The sequence below is a fragment of the Schistocerca nitens genome, chromosome 3 (genome assembly GCF_023898315.1).
Source record: "Schistocerca nitens isolate TAMUIC-IGC-003100 chromosome 3, iqSchNite1.1, whole genome shotgun sequence".
In the NCBI taxonomy this organism is placed as follows: domain Eukaryota; kingdom Metazoa; phylum Arthropoda; class Insecta; order Orthoptera; family Acrididae; genus Schistocerca; species Schistocerca nitens.
The window spans coordinates 242630955-242648844 of record NC_064616.1 but is presented as its reverse complement, the minus strand read 5'-3'; the positions used below and the strand labels follow the sequence as shown (position 1 = coordinate 242648844).

General features: G+C 45.1%; 1 protein-coding gene across 3 annotated transcripts in view; it reads left to right on the top strand.

The window, feature by feature from the left end:
- The window catches only part of LOC126248201 (retinol dehydrogenase 13-like), a 199242-nt gene that overhangs the window by 94825 nt on the left and 86527 nt on the right, over positions 1–17890 (top strand). The gene's annotated exons all lie outside the window — the stretch shown is intronic.

Below are 17890 nucleotides of genomic sequence, written 5' to 3'. Positions count from 1 at the left end.
CGAATACTGTTTCGTTATTGTTTCTGGTTGATGCATACTATATGGAATTTTTTTGTAGACGTTAGTAGCTACCTTTAAGGAGTAACCAGTTCCCTCTGAGCAGCCATAGCGTACGGATCTCCGTGCCGGCACGTTCACAGGAGCTCAGTCCGTCAGTTCACCTGATGATGGCGACATGTATGATCGCCGAAATATTGTGCCCGTTGGACACTATAGACCGGCAGCACACCCGTGGATATTTTGATTACTTAAATAAGTTGCCTAGAAAAATACCTTCTCGAAATTTCATTACTCTACATTAATTATTATTTTGTGACGCGACTTTTTTCCTTCAGTGTAGTTTCGAAACACGTTATTCGTTCGACACTCTTTTGCCAAGTTGATGTGACTTAGTACAGTGGCATCCCTATAACACGCTGCTCAAAACCTACGCCAGCCTCCCCCCCCCCCCTGCACTATACATTATTTGTGAAAGTAGCTAAATATGTTGTAGGAAAGTCACTTGTTTATTAACTCGGTGAAACGTACATAAACCAGAACCATTCAAACCCAATTTGCTGGAAGGGAAAAAGGGAAGGAGGCCTGTGGGCAAAGGGAGACGCCTTATTGTGCTCCACGATGGTTCTGCGGAGACAGACTTCGTACCAAAAAGTGAATTAAAAAAATTGTTCAAATGGCTCTAAGCACTATGGGACTTAACATCTGAGGTCATCAGTTCCCTACACTTAGACCTACTTAAAACGCAACTAACCTAAGGCCATCACACACATCCATGCCCGAGGCAGGATTCGAACTGCGACCGTAGCAGCAGCGCGGTTCCGGACTGAAGCGCCTAGAACCGCTCGTCCACAACGGCCGGCAGAATTCTGTTATTGTCGTGGAAAATGCAAGTGTGCACTCTGTGCAAGTGAATAAGGCTCCTACTTCAAATACCAGAAAGGATGAAATTATTTCATGGTTGTCACCTAATGGAATTCTTCACACGGAGCCACAAACCAGGGCAGAATTACTCGTGCTCGTAGATGCATACAAACCTAAATACCGCACTTACAAGGCAGCTGTACTTGTAAGACAGCATGGGCACCAAGCAATCAGGTTATCACTATATTTCCTGCCAGCACAATCCTACTGTACTGGTATGGGCACAAGTTAAAACGCCATATGCACTCGAAAAGCACTCCGTCTTCAGGCCACGAGTGGCCTATAGGGACCATCCGACCACCGTGTTATCCTCAGAGGTGGATGCTGATAGGAGGGGAATGGGGTCAGCACACCGCTCTCCCGGTCGTTATGATGGTATTCTCGACCGAAGCCGCTACTATTCGGTCGAGAAGCTCCTCAATTGGCATCACGAGGCTGAGTGCACGCCGAAAAATGGCAACAATGCATGGCAGCTGGATGATCACCCACCCAAGTGCCAGCCACACCCAACAGCGCTTAACTTCGATGATCTCACGGGAACCGGTGTATCCACTGTGGCAAGGCCGTTGCCTAAAAGGCCATATGGCCGAAAGAAATAGCACCTTCCGAACTGCTGACGTCGAAAGACTCACAAATGAAGCAGTGAACAATGTAACCATCCCTAGATGGGCTAACTGCGTCAGAAATTCGAAAACACTGCAGCAAGAAGATTTTAAAAAGGAAATCGACAGAGACAAGGTGATGGAGCCTTTCATAATTAATCGTCACGATTCTGATTCGTTTGCGTCAGACAGGGAGGCTGAAGTCTATGTTTTGGTCTAAATGTGCTTATTACATTTAAAAATATATCGTGCAGCTTTAGCCTATATTATGTAACTCTAGGCTAGATTTACTAGGCTGGTAATGGAATTATACAAAGATTTTACTTTCTTATGGAGTTTCGTTGTGACTTATTTTAGCCGGCTGCTGTGGCCGACCGGTTCTAGGCGCTTCAGTACGGAACCACGAGGCTGCTACGGTCGCAGGTTCGAATCCTGCCTCGGGCCTGGATGTGTGTGATGTCCTTAGGTTAGTGAGGTTTACGTAGTTCTAAGTCTAGGGGACTGATGACCTCAGATGTTAAGTCCCATAGTGCTCAAAGCCATTTGAACCATTTTTGAATTTTTTAAAGCTTGTCTTCGGTCTTCAACAGTTACACTCGTCGATTTTCTTGTGAACTCCATTTAAAGTTTGACTGCTATCCGTAAAAACATGTAAAATTTCTTTTGTATTTATGCTAGTCGGAATGCTGTCTTCACTTTTGAAAAATTAGTCATTCGTTCATTCCACATGAGACGTCAGTTATAGCAGTGATTAAATATTCTAATATCTTCTTAGAAAATTTTTGTTCGAAAGATTATCTTGCTTTCGCCCAGATTAGCCCGAACAAACAGCGAGTGGAAACTTGTTTTATGTTATGTATGGTAATAACTATGTACAATGGAAACATTATCGACGACAATTATATTTTATTTGTTGTAAGTGAGGTGTCTAGAAACAGAAAACGCAGTTTTTAATAATGATTTTTAGTGTATGACAGACTTTTTTTTACATTTTCTGAAGTAAGATTCTTTCAGTTGTAATCCGAAAAGATACTGTAGCCCTACATCTAGATCGCTCAGAAATTTGCATAAGTTATTTAAAAATGGCGTGTATAAATTTCATATGTTCCCCTGAAAAAATAAATAATTGAGACTATAGTTTTTAAGCCATCACAGGGGGAACGTAATCTTTGGGTTCGGAAGAGAGAGATAAATGCTAGTAAATGCATCGCAGTTTTTCCCAGTAATCACACGTATTGCAAAACATTTTTTGAGTATCATAAAAATTGCTTGAGGATGTCACTGCTGGTCCAGAACGTGTCAATAAATATACATTTTTCGCTACGTTTCTTTTCTTCTCTTTTTTAAATTTTATTTTGCAAGACATCACAAGATGTACGGATTTTCTTAGTGTTAACGGGAAAGATAAATACGCCGCGGTTTTCTCCAATTATTCATCACTGTATATTCTAGCACTGATCGCCGGAAACGACTAATAAAGCCGATCTGTCGGTAATATTGTCAATGCTCGTATTATTAGCATGCGTTGTTGTTTTTCTACGTTACACTTCTTATACAGCCCCATATTTTAAAGGCACACAGTATTATAACGTGACCTTCCTCACAAAAGGCGTAAATTATTGCTCTTGTCATTCTTCTTGTATGGGTACGTTAACTTCAATGGGCTGAGTGCAGTAGGCGAGTGCCAAACGGAAAGCAGCTCGCGTGGTCTGGCGACATTGCAACACGTGGGTCCCCCACCACTACCAACAGCTGGCTGTGCCGAAGTCTCTGGCCACCCGCCAAGTTACGTGGCGTGCAGACTAATCTTTTGAAAGACGCTTTTCTTTTGCCTTGGCAAGGGTTCCACGTTTGATTCCCGGTAGGAAACATAGTTTCAATCAGCCTGGAACTTTCATATCACTGCACACTCCATATCAGAGTGAAAAATTCTTCGGGGAACCTGCCCCAGGCTGTAGCTAAGCCATATCTCCGCAAATTACTTTCTTCCTAGTCCTGCAACTTTCGTAGGAGAACCTCTGTGGACTTTAGAAAGTAGTAGATGAGGTATCGACACAGGTAAAGCTGCGAGGACAGGTCCTGAGTCGTGCTTGGGTAGTTCAGCCGCAAAAATGTTCAAATGTGTGTGAAATCTAATGGGACTTAACTGATGTCATCAGTCCATAAGCTTACACACTACTTAACCTAAATTATCCTAAGGACAAACACACACACACACACCCCAATGCCGAGGGAGGACTCGAACTTCCGCCGGGACCAGCCGCACAGTCCATGACTGCAGCGCCTTAGACCGAGTTCAGCCGCCAGAGCATTTGCCACCGAAAGTGAAAAATATCAGGTTCGAGTCCTTTTCCAGCACTCAAGTTTTAACCACCCATGAATTTTCACATCGGTAAGTACTCCGATGTAGAGAGAAAAATTGTGATATTACTCTGTAACTTATGGGATTGATGGAAGAAAATCGTGACCTACAACAGCGTTTTTTGAATTACTTCGTATTACAGGTGCAGAGAAAGTGAAAGACAAGACGTTGGACACAGTAAGGTTAAAGACAAGGTGTATAATAGAATGCGATTTCTTGTGGTACATACCTAACATACTCATGTTCAGCAAAAATAGAACACCTTGAACGACTACAGATAGGACGTTCATATTCACAGCACATGTACATTACTATGTTCTGCAGAAATGAGTAGCATTTGGTCCATGTCGGCCTGCGGGTTCAAGGTCAACATCGATATCGCGGCGCAGTACCACCCAACGGTAAAATGTGCCTGCAGCTCTCGTTGTCGCTATGAACCGAAGGTAATGGATCAGTGCGACTTGAGCAGACGTGCAGGATGCCTCGCACACGTATACGCGTTCAGTAAGTTTGAAACGGGCCGCATTATTGGCATGAGAGAATGTGATGAATCCATCCGGAAAATTACTGCTCGTGTTTCGGAAGTGCAGAATGGTTCACAGAAGGCGGTAGAACATGACGAGATACGTCAGGTCGCGCCGCCCAGACCCCCCCCCCCCCCCCCCCTCCCCGAGAAGATCGACATCTCATCCTAATGGCATTGCAAGACAGATCTAAGTCCTCCTCGGTTCTGGCACAACAGTGGAACAGTGTAACACATCGTATACTATTAGGAGTGATAGTCCGACGCCGTTTATTACGGAACGGGTTTAGTGCGCGTCGTCCACTTCGCCACCTACCTTTGACGAATGTGCAAGAACGTGCTAGACGGCAGTGGTATGTGGAACGACGTCAGCGTGTGCAGGAGTGGCATCATATAGTGTTTCCAGACGAATCCAGGTTCTGTTTGTTTGAAAATGATCGCCACATTTTGGTTATCCGCAGACAGGGGAGCGTCATCACAGTATTCGCCCAAGACATACAGCGCCAACTCTGAAAAGGGATACTGACGTCCCACATGACGCTACTGCGGTCGTACCTGTCTGAACGAACCTTCCACGTGAGGGCTGACGACGGTACGTCCACAGACCGGCAGATACGTGCAGGCATGCCGCAGGGGTCGGTCCTCGGCTGTACTTCCTCTACACTGCCGACACCCCGAAAGTGGCAGGAGTCGAACTGACGCAGTACGCTGATGATACAGCCCTGTTCACTCGCAGCATGAACGCCCAAGTGCTGAGAAACCGCCTCCAACGCGGATGCGACGCCTTGGGCTCATGGGCAACAAAGTGGTGGCTGAAATTCAACGCCACGAAGAGCCAGGCAGTTGTCTTCACCCGAAGACTTCTGCCGCCAGGGCTTACGTCAGTCGAAAACCTGGGAGTACCTATCCCATGGAGTGGGACGGCGAAATACCTAGGGGTTACCCTAGACCGCAGGCTCACCTGGAAGCATCACATCCGTGATGTGAAAGGGAGAGCAATTGGACGCCTTCGCGCTCTGTATCCGCTGCTAAACCCGCAGTCGTCATTGCCAACGCAACACGGCGTCACGCTTTACCTAACATTGGTTCGCCCACTGTTACAGTATGCGGCCGTGGTCTGGGGGAAAGCCGCAGATGCTCACATTGTGACTCTGCAGCGGATACAGAACCGCGCCCTAAAGACTACTATGCATCTTCCGAGGCGATTCTCGACGCGCCAACTCCACGAGGACACCGGGATCCTGCCTCTCCGAGACAGGCTTCACGCCATCGCCAGGCGGGACGCTCCCGCAACCGGCTCATCCGTGGACTGGGCCAACAGCCTCATCACAGGCCAACCACGCGTTGGCCTGACCTGCTCAGGGATTAAGTTTTACTAATCCCCCACCAGAGTGTGTCTTTCTCTTTTTCAGGTTACACCAGCTAGAACCAATCAACAAGAGTGGTAATATATCTTTCTCTCTTTTACAGGAACCGCAGGAATGACAAATTTTGTGCAAACTGCACCACCTCGAGCCAAGGATAGGCTCGTCTTTTCAGTGTCAACAGTGCCAACTCGAGGCCTTATGGTATGGGGTGCTATTGGGTACATCCACAAATCACAATTGCTGCGTGTCCAGGGTACTGTGACAAGTGTGCCCTACGTGAATGTCATCCTGTAACACGTAGCCATTCCCTTTCTGCACAACACCCCAGAAGCCATTTTTCAGCAAGACAAAGCACGACCACATACTGCTGTACAAACTCGCCCCTTCTTGGTGTCACAGGACGTCATCCCGTTTTCCTGGCCCGTCCGATCATCAGACTTGTCGCCAATCGAAAATGTGTGGGGTATAGTGAAACGACGGGTGCAGCGCCATTATCCAATGCCGACCACCACAGATGAACTTTGGAATCAGGTGTATGCAGCGTGGATGGCTATACTACATTCACACCTGATACGCGTTGACGCCATCACCCAAGGAACACGTTATTAGGGCTCATGGCAGACCCTTTGCCTACGAGGCAACAGGACACATGCTGAACCGAGGTGACTGAAATGCTAATCATTTCTGCAGAACATACTAATGTACATCTCCTGTGAATACGAATATTCTATCTCTATTCGTTCAAGGTGTTATGTTTTTTTTCTGAACATAAGGGCATCTGTTACTAGCACGTGGAGTGGTAAAAAACAATACACATACTAGATCAGACTAACATTCACTACATTTCTTCCGTCGACCCCTTCAATTGTACGTTTGTATTGTTTCATTCTTTCTATACATGAAAGACGTCCGGCCTGTTTGCTATTCACCTAGAAACCATCGCTCTGTGAGCTACTTTCGACCAGTAAAAGTTAAGAGAAAGCTTAAATCCTTAGCGAACTCACTGTAGAAGCTAAAAAGTATTTCAATAGGGACTCTCGTCATATTTGATTCCTATATTTGCAACACTGTATGTGTTAATTTCACTGCCATTGACTGGTAAGTAAATATGATGATATAACGATGATAATGAACTGTAAGCTCTCGTCTTTCATTTTTATTTATTTCCGCATTAGAGTGATTAATGAGTTACTGAATGGAATCTATAGAAACGCTAAAAGATTTCACATGGGACTAGGAATTTTTAGAAAAATCTGAAACACATTTTGCTATGGAACGACTAAGACAATTGTAGGCCTTACGCAAGTTTTTTTTTTCTGTACTACTAATGTATTACTGTCAGTCTAACTACATTGAAAATATAATATCTTACAGTGCTCTGCACAGTAAGTTAGTAACTACTACGGCAGAAGGTTAGTAACTACTACGGCAGATATCCTACAATGCATTGGTAGTGAGATTCAGGGCACTGCACGAAATACGGCATTATGTAGCACTCCCTGCTGCAATGTACTATGAACATTTTTAATGGAGACGGTTGTAAAACCCTAATTGCAGTACGAATCACATTTGCTCTTATGTATAGAACAAAGATGGCATCTACGATCATTCGCGTTAACACGGCACGCGATTTACATGAAGGTCGACATAGTTCCACAGGAACAGCGACTAGTGAATTATGCAACTGGGCGCTGTTCATGTCTTAGAAACGGTGCTTTATTCAAACCAAGAACAAAGAGACGAACTGTTGATGTACGGTCGTGAAAGTGGCAATTACCGTGAAGTAGCACACCTGCAACGGGAATACATTCCGTACAGACAGCAACTGTGGTACAGGATATTTGGAGCACGGTGTCGCTAGGAGTATGTTACGACATACGGACAATAATCAAGGTACAAATACACGACAACTGGCCCTGAAATACGTGATAATTACGTGACTGTCTGGTGAATTTTACGTAACTATACGTTGTTGAGTAGACAAACGTAGGTACAAGTAAGGTAACTGCGAAAAACCCATGGGTAACACAAGAAATACTTCAGCTGATCGATGAAAGAAGCAAATACAAAAATGTTCAGGGAAATTTAGGAATACAGAAATATAGGTCACTTAGGAGTGGAATTAATAGAAAGTGCAGGGAAGCTATGGCGAAATGGCTGCAGGAAAAATGTGAAGAAATCGAAAAGAAATGATTGTAGGAAGGACTGACTCAGCATTTAGAAAAGTCAAAACAACCTTCTGTGAAATTAGAAACAAGGGAGGTAACGTTAAGAGTGTAATGGGAATTCCACTGCTGGAAATGCCGTGTCGCTAGGGCCTCCCGTCGGCTAGACCGTTCGCCTGATGCAAGACTTTCGTGTTGATGCCACTTCGGCGACTTGCGTGTCGATGGGGATGAAATGACGATGAGAAGGGCAACACAACACCCAGTCCCTGAGCGGAGAAAATCTCCGACCCAGCCGGGAATCGAACCCTTGCCGTTACGTATGACATTCCGTCACGCTGACCACTCAGCTACCAGGGGCGGACGTTCCACTGTTAAATGCAGGGGAGAGGGCGGCTAGGTGGAAAAATTACATTGAAGGCCTCTATGAGGGAGAGAACAAGTCTAATGACGTGCCACAAGTAGAAACAAGAGCCGACAGGAAAGAGGTAAGGGATCCAGTATTAGAATCGGAATTTAAAAGAGCTTTGGACGACTTAAGATCAAATATGACATAGCGGATAGGTAACATTATATCGGAATTTCTGAAATCATTGGGGGAAGTGGCAAAAAAACGACTACTCAAGTTAGTTCAAAATGGTTCAAATGGCTCTGAGCACTATGGGACTTAACTTCTGAGGTCATCAGTCCCCTAAAACTTAGAGCTACTTAAACCTAACTAACCTAAGGACATCACACACAACCATGCCCGAGGCAGGATTCGAACCTGCGACCGTAGTGGTCGCGCTGTTCCAGACTGTAGCGCCTAGAACCTCTCGGCCACCCGGGCGGCTACAAGTTAGTGTGCAGAATGTATGAGACCGGTGATATACCATCAGACTTTTGGAAAAACATCATCCACCCAATTCCGAAGACAGCAAGAGACGATAAGAGCGAGAATTATCGCACAATCAGCTTAACAGCTCATGTATCCAAGTTGCTGACAAGGATAATATACAGAAGAATGGAAAAGATACTTGAGGATCCATTACATGACGATTAGTTTGGCTTTAGGAAAGGTAAACGCATCAAACGATGCGATTTATAATGGAAGCAAGACTGAAGAAGAATCTAGACATGTCAATACGTTTTATCGACCTGGAAACAGAATCCGGCCATGTCAAATGGTGGAAGATGTTCGAAATTCTGAGAAAATAGGGGTCCGCTATAGGGAAAGACGGGTAATATACAATATGTATGAGAACCAAGAAGGAACAATAATGCTGGAAGACCAAGAACCAAGTGCTCGGATTAAAAAAAGTATAAGAGTATAAAAGAGTATAAGATTAAAAAGAGTATAAGACTGTTAAACTACACATCGAAGCAGCAGTGACGGAAATAAAAGAAAGGTTCAGGAGCGCGATTAAGATTCAAGGTAAAAGGGTATCAATGATAAGATTCGCTGATGACATTGCTATCATCAGTGAAAGTGAAGGAGAGTCACAGGATCTATTGAATGGAATGGACAGTCTAATGAGTACAGACTATGAACTGAGAGCAAATCGAAAAAAGACGGAAGTAATGAGAAGTGGCAGAAATGAGAACAGCCAGAAACTTAACGTCTGAATTGGGGATCACGGAGTAGATGAAGTTAAGGAATTCTGCTACGTAGGCAGCAAAATAACCCATGATGGACGGAGGAAGGACATAAAAGGCCGAGAGAAGTCTGATAGTATCAGACATAAGTCGTAAATTGAGGAATAAATTTCTGAGAATGTACGTCTGGCGTACAGCATTGTATGGTAGTGAAACGTGGACTGTGGGAAAACAGGCACAGAAGAAAAAATGGTTCAAATGGCTCTGAGCACTATGGGATTTAACATCTGAAGTCATCAGTCCCCCAGAACTTAGAACTACTTAAACCTAACTAACTTAAGGACATCACACACATCCATGCCCGAGGCAGTATTCGAAGCTGCGACCGTAGCGGTCGCGCGGTTCCAGACTGTAGCGCCTAGAACCGCTCGGCCACTCCGACCGGCGGAACAGAAGAGAATCGAAGCATTTAAGATGTGGTGCTACAGACGAATCTTGAAAAGAATGTGGACTGCTAAGGTAAGGAATGAGGAGGTTCCGCGCAGAATAAGAGAGGAAAGGAATATGTGGAAAACACTGATAAGGAGAAGGGACATCTGTTAAGACATCAGAGAATAACTTCCATGGTTCTAGAGGGAGCTGTAGAGGGTAAAAACTGTAGAGGAAGACAGAGATTCGAATACATCCAGCAAATAATTGAGAACGCAGGCTGGAAGTGCTACTCTGTGATGAAAAGGCAGGCACACGAGAGGAGTTCGTGGCAGGCCGTATCAAAACAGTTTGAAGAATGATGACTCAAAAAAAATTTCCAACAGCCTGCAATAGAACCAACAAAGAGCCCAGGGCAAAATTCTGCCGATAGTTTCTTTACGAGGCCAATATATTGACATTTGCGTCGTTCGTTTTGTTCACCACCGGGGCCACATTTCGACGAGGTAGCACCTTAAAATCCCGTAACACTCAAACTTGAGCAATGTATACAGGTTAAACAATCACTACGAAAACACAGAAAGTGCACGCACTCAGAAAAACCAATAGTTACCGAATATTACGAAGAGCTTAGGCAAGATACACTACTGGCCATTAAAATTGATACACCACGAAGATGACGTGCTACAGACGCGAAATTTAACCGACAGGAAGAAGATGCTCGGATATGCAAATGATTAGCTTTTCAGAGCATTCACACAAGGTTGGCGCTGGTGGCGACACCTGCAACGTGCTGACATGAGGAAAGTTTCCAACCGATTTCTCATACATAAACAGCAGTTGATCGGCGTTGCCCGGTGAAACGTTGTTGTGATGCCTCGTGTAAGGAGGAGAAATGCGTACCATCACGTTTCCGACTTTGATAAAGGTCCGATTGTAGCCTATCGCGATTTCAGCTTATTTTATCGCGACATTGCTGCTCGCGTTGGTCGAGATCCAATGACTGTTTGCAGAATATGGAATCGGTGGGTTCAGGAGGGTAATACGGAACGCCGTGCTTGATCCCAACGGCCTCGTATCACTAGCAGTCGGGATGACAGGCATCTTATCCGCATCGCTGTAACGGATCGTGCAGCCACGTATCGATCTCTGAGTCAACAGTTGGGGACGTTTGCAAGACAACAATCTGCACGAACAGTTCGACAACGTTTGCAGCAGCATGGACTATCAGCTCGGAGAGCGTGGCTGCGGTTACCCTTGACGCTGCATCACAGACAGGAGCGCCTGCGATGGTGTACTCAACGACGAACCTGGCTGCACGAATGGCGTAACGTCATTTTTTTGGATGAATCCAGGTTCTGTCTACAGCATCATGATGGTCGCATCCGTGTTTGGCGACATCGCGGTGAACGCATATTGGAAGCGTGTATTCGTCATCGCCATACTGGCGTATCAGCCGGCGTGATGGTATGGGTTGCCATTGGTTACACGTCTCGGTCACCTCTTGTTGGCATTGACGGCACTTTGAACAGTGGACGTTATATTTCAGATGCGTTACGACCCGTGGCTCTACCCGTCAATCGATCCCTGCGAAACCCTACATTTCAGCAGGATAATGCACGACCGCATGTTGCAGGTCCTGTACGGGCCTTTCTGGATACAGAAAACGTTCGACTGCTGCCCTGGCCAGCACATTCTCCAGATCTCTCACCAATTGAAAAAGTCTGGTCAATGGTGGCCGAGCAACTGGCTCGTCACAATACGCCAGTCACTACTCTTGATGAACTGTGGTATCGTGTTGAAGCTGCATGGGCAGCTGTACCTATACACGCGATCCAATCTCTCTTTGTCTCAATGCCCAGGCATATCAAGGCCGTTATTACGGCCAGAGGTGGCTGTTCTGGGTACTGATTTCTGAGGATCTATGCACCCAAATTGCGTGAAAATGTAATCACATGTCAGTTCTAGTATAATATATTTGTCCAATGAATACCCGTTTATCATCTGCATTTATTCTTGGTGTAGCAATTTTAATGGCCAGTAGTGTATGTACTCTCAGTTAATCTCACATTCTGCAGGAAAAATCCAGGAACGATACATGAATAATGGAACGATGTTTTAACATCAGTGTGTCCGCCAACTGCTTAGTTCTGGCCTAGTAGCTAATCATCGATTACGCAAGTCATTTAGGGACGTAGGCCTAAAAAACTGCCACGTCAGTTATGAATTTTCCGCCTCCGTAGCTGATTTGGCAGCGCGGCTGATTTGCCATGCGGATGACCCGGATACTGCCCTGTAACCGGTATTGCCAGAGATTTTGCTTGGTGCGAGGACTGGAACGAAGTCCATTCAGCCTCGTGATGGAAATTGAAAGCTACTTGAATGACACGTAGCGGCTCCAAGGTCTGCAAAGCCGACCATGGCCGGGACAGCTGCGTGCTTACGCAACGCCTCTCCATACCACATCCGAAGGACGCCATTGACTGAAGATCACGTGGTGCTCGGTCGGTTCCGACTGACCCGTCTGAGGCCAAAACGACGGAGCTTGAGTTATAAATTTCACCGTCTTAACAGCCCATTTGTCTATGAGACGAAAATCCCTCTTTATAGCATTCCGTACCTCAATTGGTAAAAACAGAACCCTCACCGAATGACTCTGTTTTCCGAGTTTCTATCTGTCTGTCTGTACGACTTAAAGGAACCGTTTTTCTCAGGAACTGGCATACGTTTCAAGTTGAACTTTACGCTACATACTAAGACCATCGGGCCCTTGCCAGTGAAAATATTCAAGCTTCCAAGTCAATGCAGTGAAATTATTTATGCCCCAGATTTTGATACTCACAAACACGCCCATCAAAACCTGTAGGATACTTCCCATTGACCTGAACCACGAAGCGTGGCAAGAAGCAAGGTTTAGCAGTACAACTAAAGGAAAAAACCCGAAAATTGTTAATTTGTAATTAAATCACACGAAAAAATATTTTTACCATTTTCATCCGTTTGTCCGTCTGGCAAGACCCTTTTTTTTTTTATCAGGAACGAATAGGCGTATCAATTTAAAATTTATGTCACATTCTGAAATATGCAGTCCCTTGGCGGAGTTAAATATTTAAACACCCAAGTCGATGTAACCAAAACATACGGCCATTCATGTCACATGCTGATACTCGCAAACTCACTCATTAAAACCTATAGATCCCGTTGGCCGGCAATCATGAAATTTCTCATTAAGCAAAGTTTCACAGTGCAAGTAAAGGAAAAAATTCGAAAATTGTCAATTTGTTATTATAACACACGAAAATGACACATTTTTGTGAATTGTTTTCCGACTATCCGCCCCTCTGTTAAAACCCCTTTTTCTCTAGAAGTATAACGTATCAGGTTGAAATTTGTCATTTGGCGGTGTAAAAAATATAAGATTCTAAGTCAACGAAATTAAAAGTTACGACCATTTATGACATATTTTAACCCTCGCAAACTCGCTCATCAAAACCCGTTGACCTACAATCATTAAATTTGGCAAGGAGCAAGGTTTCACAGTACAAGTAAAAAAATCCGAAAATTGTTAAATTGTAATTAAATGCCGTAAAAAAACCTTTTTACCGCTAGAACTTACATTGCATTCATCATCCTTCAGAACCATGACGGAAAACTCTTACTGCATGCAAACATAAAATGTAAGTTGTAGTCATGTTTTAGCAAGTAAATAAAAACATGTTATTAAATCTTCTCTCTGTACATATACAAGCTGAAGTCCCCAAGTCGCTTCTTTTTGTATGTCCGAGCTAGCCTCAGGAATTACTGCAAAGATTTTGATACTGTCTTGCTATTACCAGGACGATATCTTGCCATTGTTGATATCGATAATAGGCAGCAGAAATGGTCGTGATTCTCGATTCCCAGGATGGATGAACTGTGTATATACATAATTAAATTTGTACGGAGTCCTCAGTGCGTGAGTCCTACACGTACTTGTCCAATTTTTATTTTTTATTTGTGTAAATTGTAAAACATATCGAGAAAACAATAATTTAATCGTTTTGGTATTATGCACCTTACAGCCTAAGTACCGCGCGGAGTGGCCGAGCGGTTTGAGGCGCCATGTCACGTACTGCGCGGCCCCTCCCGCCGGAGGTTGAGTCCTCCCTCGGGCATGGGTGTGTGTGTTGTTCTTATTATAAGTTAGTTTAAGTAGTGGGTAAGATTAGGGACCCATGACCTCAGCAGTTTGGTCTCTTAGAAATTCACACGCATTGGAACATATTGAACAGCCAAAGTTACTGCGCATCGTACACCAATGTAGTAAAAAAAAAAGTCACGTTAATATCAATACTATCTCCGTGACAGACGGAGAACTTTACAGCTTGCTTTCGTACCCAGAAATGAGTATGTTACGTGTGCACTGGCTGCCAATATGTAGTGAGACAGCTCCAGCTGCCGGCCGAAATGGCCGATCGGTTCTAGGCGCTACAGTCTGGAGCTCCAGCTCAGAAGATGGTCATGCATAAGGAATCTCTCCTGTCGTTAGCATACAGAGGCTGGATGAAAATATGGAAACACCTCGAGAAAAGCACGCTTGAACATAAATGCAGATGCTAACCAAGCCTGCAGGTTGTGCTGTTGTTTTTGACAATGAACGACACCTATGCAATGCCCTCAATACGCTGCAAGTGTCATTCGTGTTCAGAACAGTTTTCTGTTTTTGTGAGTGCATTATGTCGGAACTAAGGGAATTCGAAACTAGGAATATTGTTGGAACTATAACGATGGATGCTTCCGTAAGCAAGGCACCGGAGGTGTTTGAGGTTCCAAGAGGCACCATGATGCAGATTTACACTGCAGCGGAGAAACGTCACCCAATGAGTCACAACGCGGACGAAAGTTCGTGCTGCGTGATCGTGACAGATGATCATTGAAGAGGATTGTGACGACAGACATAAGAGGAAGACAGCGGCAAATTTTTCTATCCTGCGTCGCGTAGGTAGTGTTGATCGTCACTTGCTCCAGTGACCACAGAGAAACGAACACGCGTTCCTATAGGTCCGCAATAGACAGAAATCACGAAGTGAAAGAAGCACTAGCAAGTCCGGGACGTAGCGAAGACAACGAGCCGGCCGGAGTGACCGAGTGGTTCTAGGCGCTTCAGTCTGGAACCGCGCGACCGCTACGGTCGCAGGTTCGAATCCTGCCTCGGGCATGGATGTGTGTGATGCCCTTAGGTTAGTTAGGTTTAAGTAGTTCTAAGTTCTAGGGGACTGATGACATTAGAAGTTAAGTCCCATAGTGCTCAGAGCCATTTGAACCATTTTGAAGACAACGACTAGTTCTTTTTTTTTTCCCTTTATTGAGATTCGATTCCCCGGACTGGCAGCAGCTTAGTACGCCGCTCTTCAGCCTACAGAATTGTTTTAATAAATGAAGATAATAAATAATAAAAGCGGGCGATAAAATCGGTGACTTAAATGCTAAAATAGCTGAAAATTGTGGAACTTAAAACATAAAACAAAGGGTTGATGATGCGCATAAAATACACAGGAAGCAGACAGGTAAAATAATAGACAGACGATTGAAAAACACGGCGACAGTCTGGTTTCTGTTCGCAAGAAAAAATGGTTCAAATGGCTCTGAGCACTATGGGACTTAACATCTGAGGTCATCAGGCCCCTAGAACTTAGAACTACTTAAACCTAACTAACCTAAGGACATCACACACATCCATGCCCGAGGCAGGATTCGAACCTGCGACCGTAGCGGTCACGCGGTTGTTCGCAAGAGATATAAAAATCACACCCACGACAGCATGATTTCTGTTCGCAACGCTTTGGAAAGACGCACAACACTGAAGACTCACTTGAACACTGCATTAAAAAGTTGGCACAAATATAGCACACCACAGCCGAGGGCAAATGGGGGGAACCTGGACAGATGATAGGAAAGAAAAGGGGGAAGGAGAGGAAAAACGAAGTTGGGGGGGGGGGGGGACGGGGGTGGACGACTAGAGACAGAACGTTCATATACAGGGTGTTACAAAAAGGTACGGCCAAACTTTCAGGAAACATTCCTCACAGACAAATAAAGAAAATATGTTATGTGGACATGTGTCCGGAAACGCTTACTTTCCATGTTAGAGCTCATTTTATTACTTCTCTCCAAATCACATTAATCATGGAATGGAAACACACAGCAACAGAACGTACCAGCGTGACTTCATACACTTTGTTACAGGAAATGTTCAAAATGTCCTCCGTTAGCGAGGATACATGCATCCACCCTTCGTCGCATGGAATCCCTGATGCGCTGATGCAGCCCTGGAGAATGGCGTATTGTATCTCAGCCGTCCACAATACGAGCACGAAGAGTCTCTACATTTGGTACAGGGGTTACGGAGACAAGAGCTTTCAAATGCCCCCATAAATGAAAGTCAAGATGGTTGAGGTCAGGAGAGCGTGGAGGCCATGGTATTGGTCCGCCTCTACCAACTCATCGGTCACCAAATCTGTTGTTGAGAAGCGTACGAACACTTGGACTGAAATGTGGAGGAGCTCCATCGTGCATGAACCACATGTTGTGTCGTACTTGTAAAGGCACATGTTCTAGCAGCACAGGTAGAGTATCCCGTATGAAATCATGATAACGTGCTCCATTGAGCGTAGGTGGAAGAACGAAACTAAAATGAGCTCTAACATGGAAATTAAGCGTTTCCGGACACATGTCCACATAACATCTTTTCTTTATTTGTGTGTGAGGAATGTTTCCTGAATGTTTGGCCGTACCTTTTTGTAACACCCTGTATACAGGACATGTACGTTAATTAGTGTGTTCTGCAGGAATGTTTAGCATTTCAGCCACCTCACTTCCTGTAACTTGTTCCATGCCTCACAACATCGACGCGTATAACGCACGAATGGCGTCCTGTGGTATAACCATCCATGCTGCATTCACCTCGTACGGTTCACGCATAGGTCTACGAGGTATCCTGCACGTCTGTTCGAGCACACTGATTACCTTCGGTGTGTAACGACAACGAGAGCTGCAGGCACATTTTACCGGCAGATGGTGATGCACTGTGATTAGATGTTGACCTTGAACCCACAGGCCCACATGGCTCAATTCTAATCATTTCTGCAGAAGATACTATGTACATGTCCTGTGAGTATGAACGTCCTATCTTTAGTCTTTGAAGGTGTTTTTTTTTTTTTTTTTAAACATGAGTGTACCACAGCCAGACCAGTAACCACTCGAGACTGGAAAAGAAACGCAGTCACATTGGCTGCGCAACGGCGCGATACTAACAACTACAAAGTACAGCAAGCTATGAGCTGCGCCGTGAGCCAGGGCCACAGGCTCAGTGGCAGACAGTCGCGCCACGTGATATGCATACCTCGGTGGTCGCTCCCTTATACGACGGCGGCCTGCAGTCGCCGCTCGCAGCCTTAGTGCCTCCGACATATGCACGTCCTTGCTAGGCAGGGTTCAAAAATGGCTCTGAGCACTATGGGACTTAACATCTATGGTCATCAGTCCCCTAGAACTTAGAACTACTTAAACCTAACTAACCTAAGGACATCACACAACACCCAGTCATCACGAGGCAGAGAAAATCCCTGACCCCGCCGGGAATCGAACCCGAGAACCCGGGCGTGGGAAGCGAGAACGCTACCGCACGACCACGAGCTGCGGACGCTAGGCAGGGAATCTGAATAACTGTCGCATACAAAACAAATGTCACTGCAGGACTGAATGGCGCACTAACGAACCCTCTCAGCACCAAAACACAAAGGGACCTCCAAAAGCTGGCAATTGCAGGGCGAGCTAGAATATCAAAACAACTCATCAGTGACGCAAATGCCCGTTGCAGGAAAGTGCGGTGCCGAAGCCTCACGACGTGGACCATGGAGCAACGGAAGAATGTCATTTCATCGGAGTCTATAGTCACACTGTTTCGA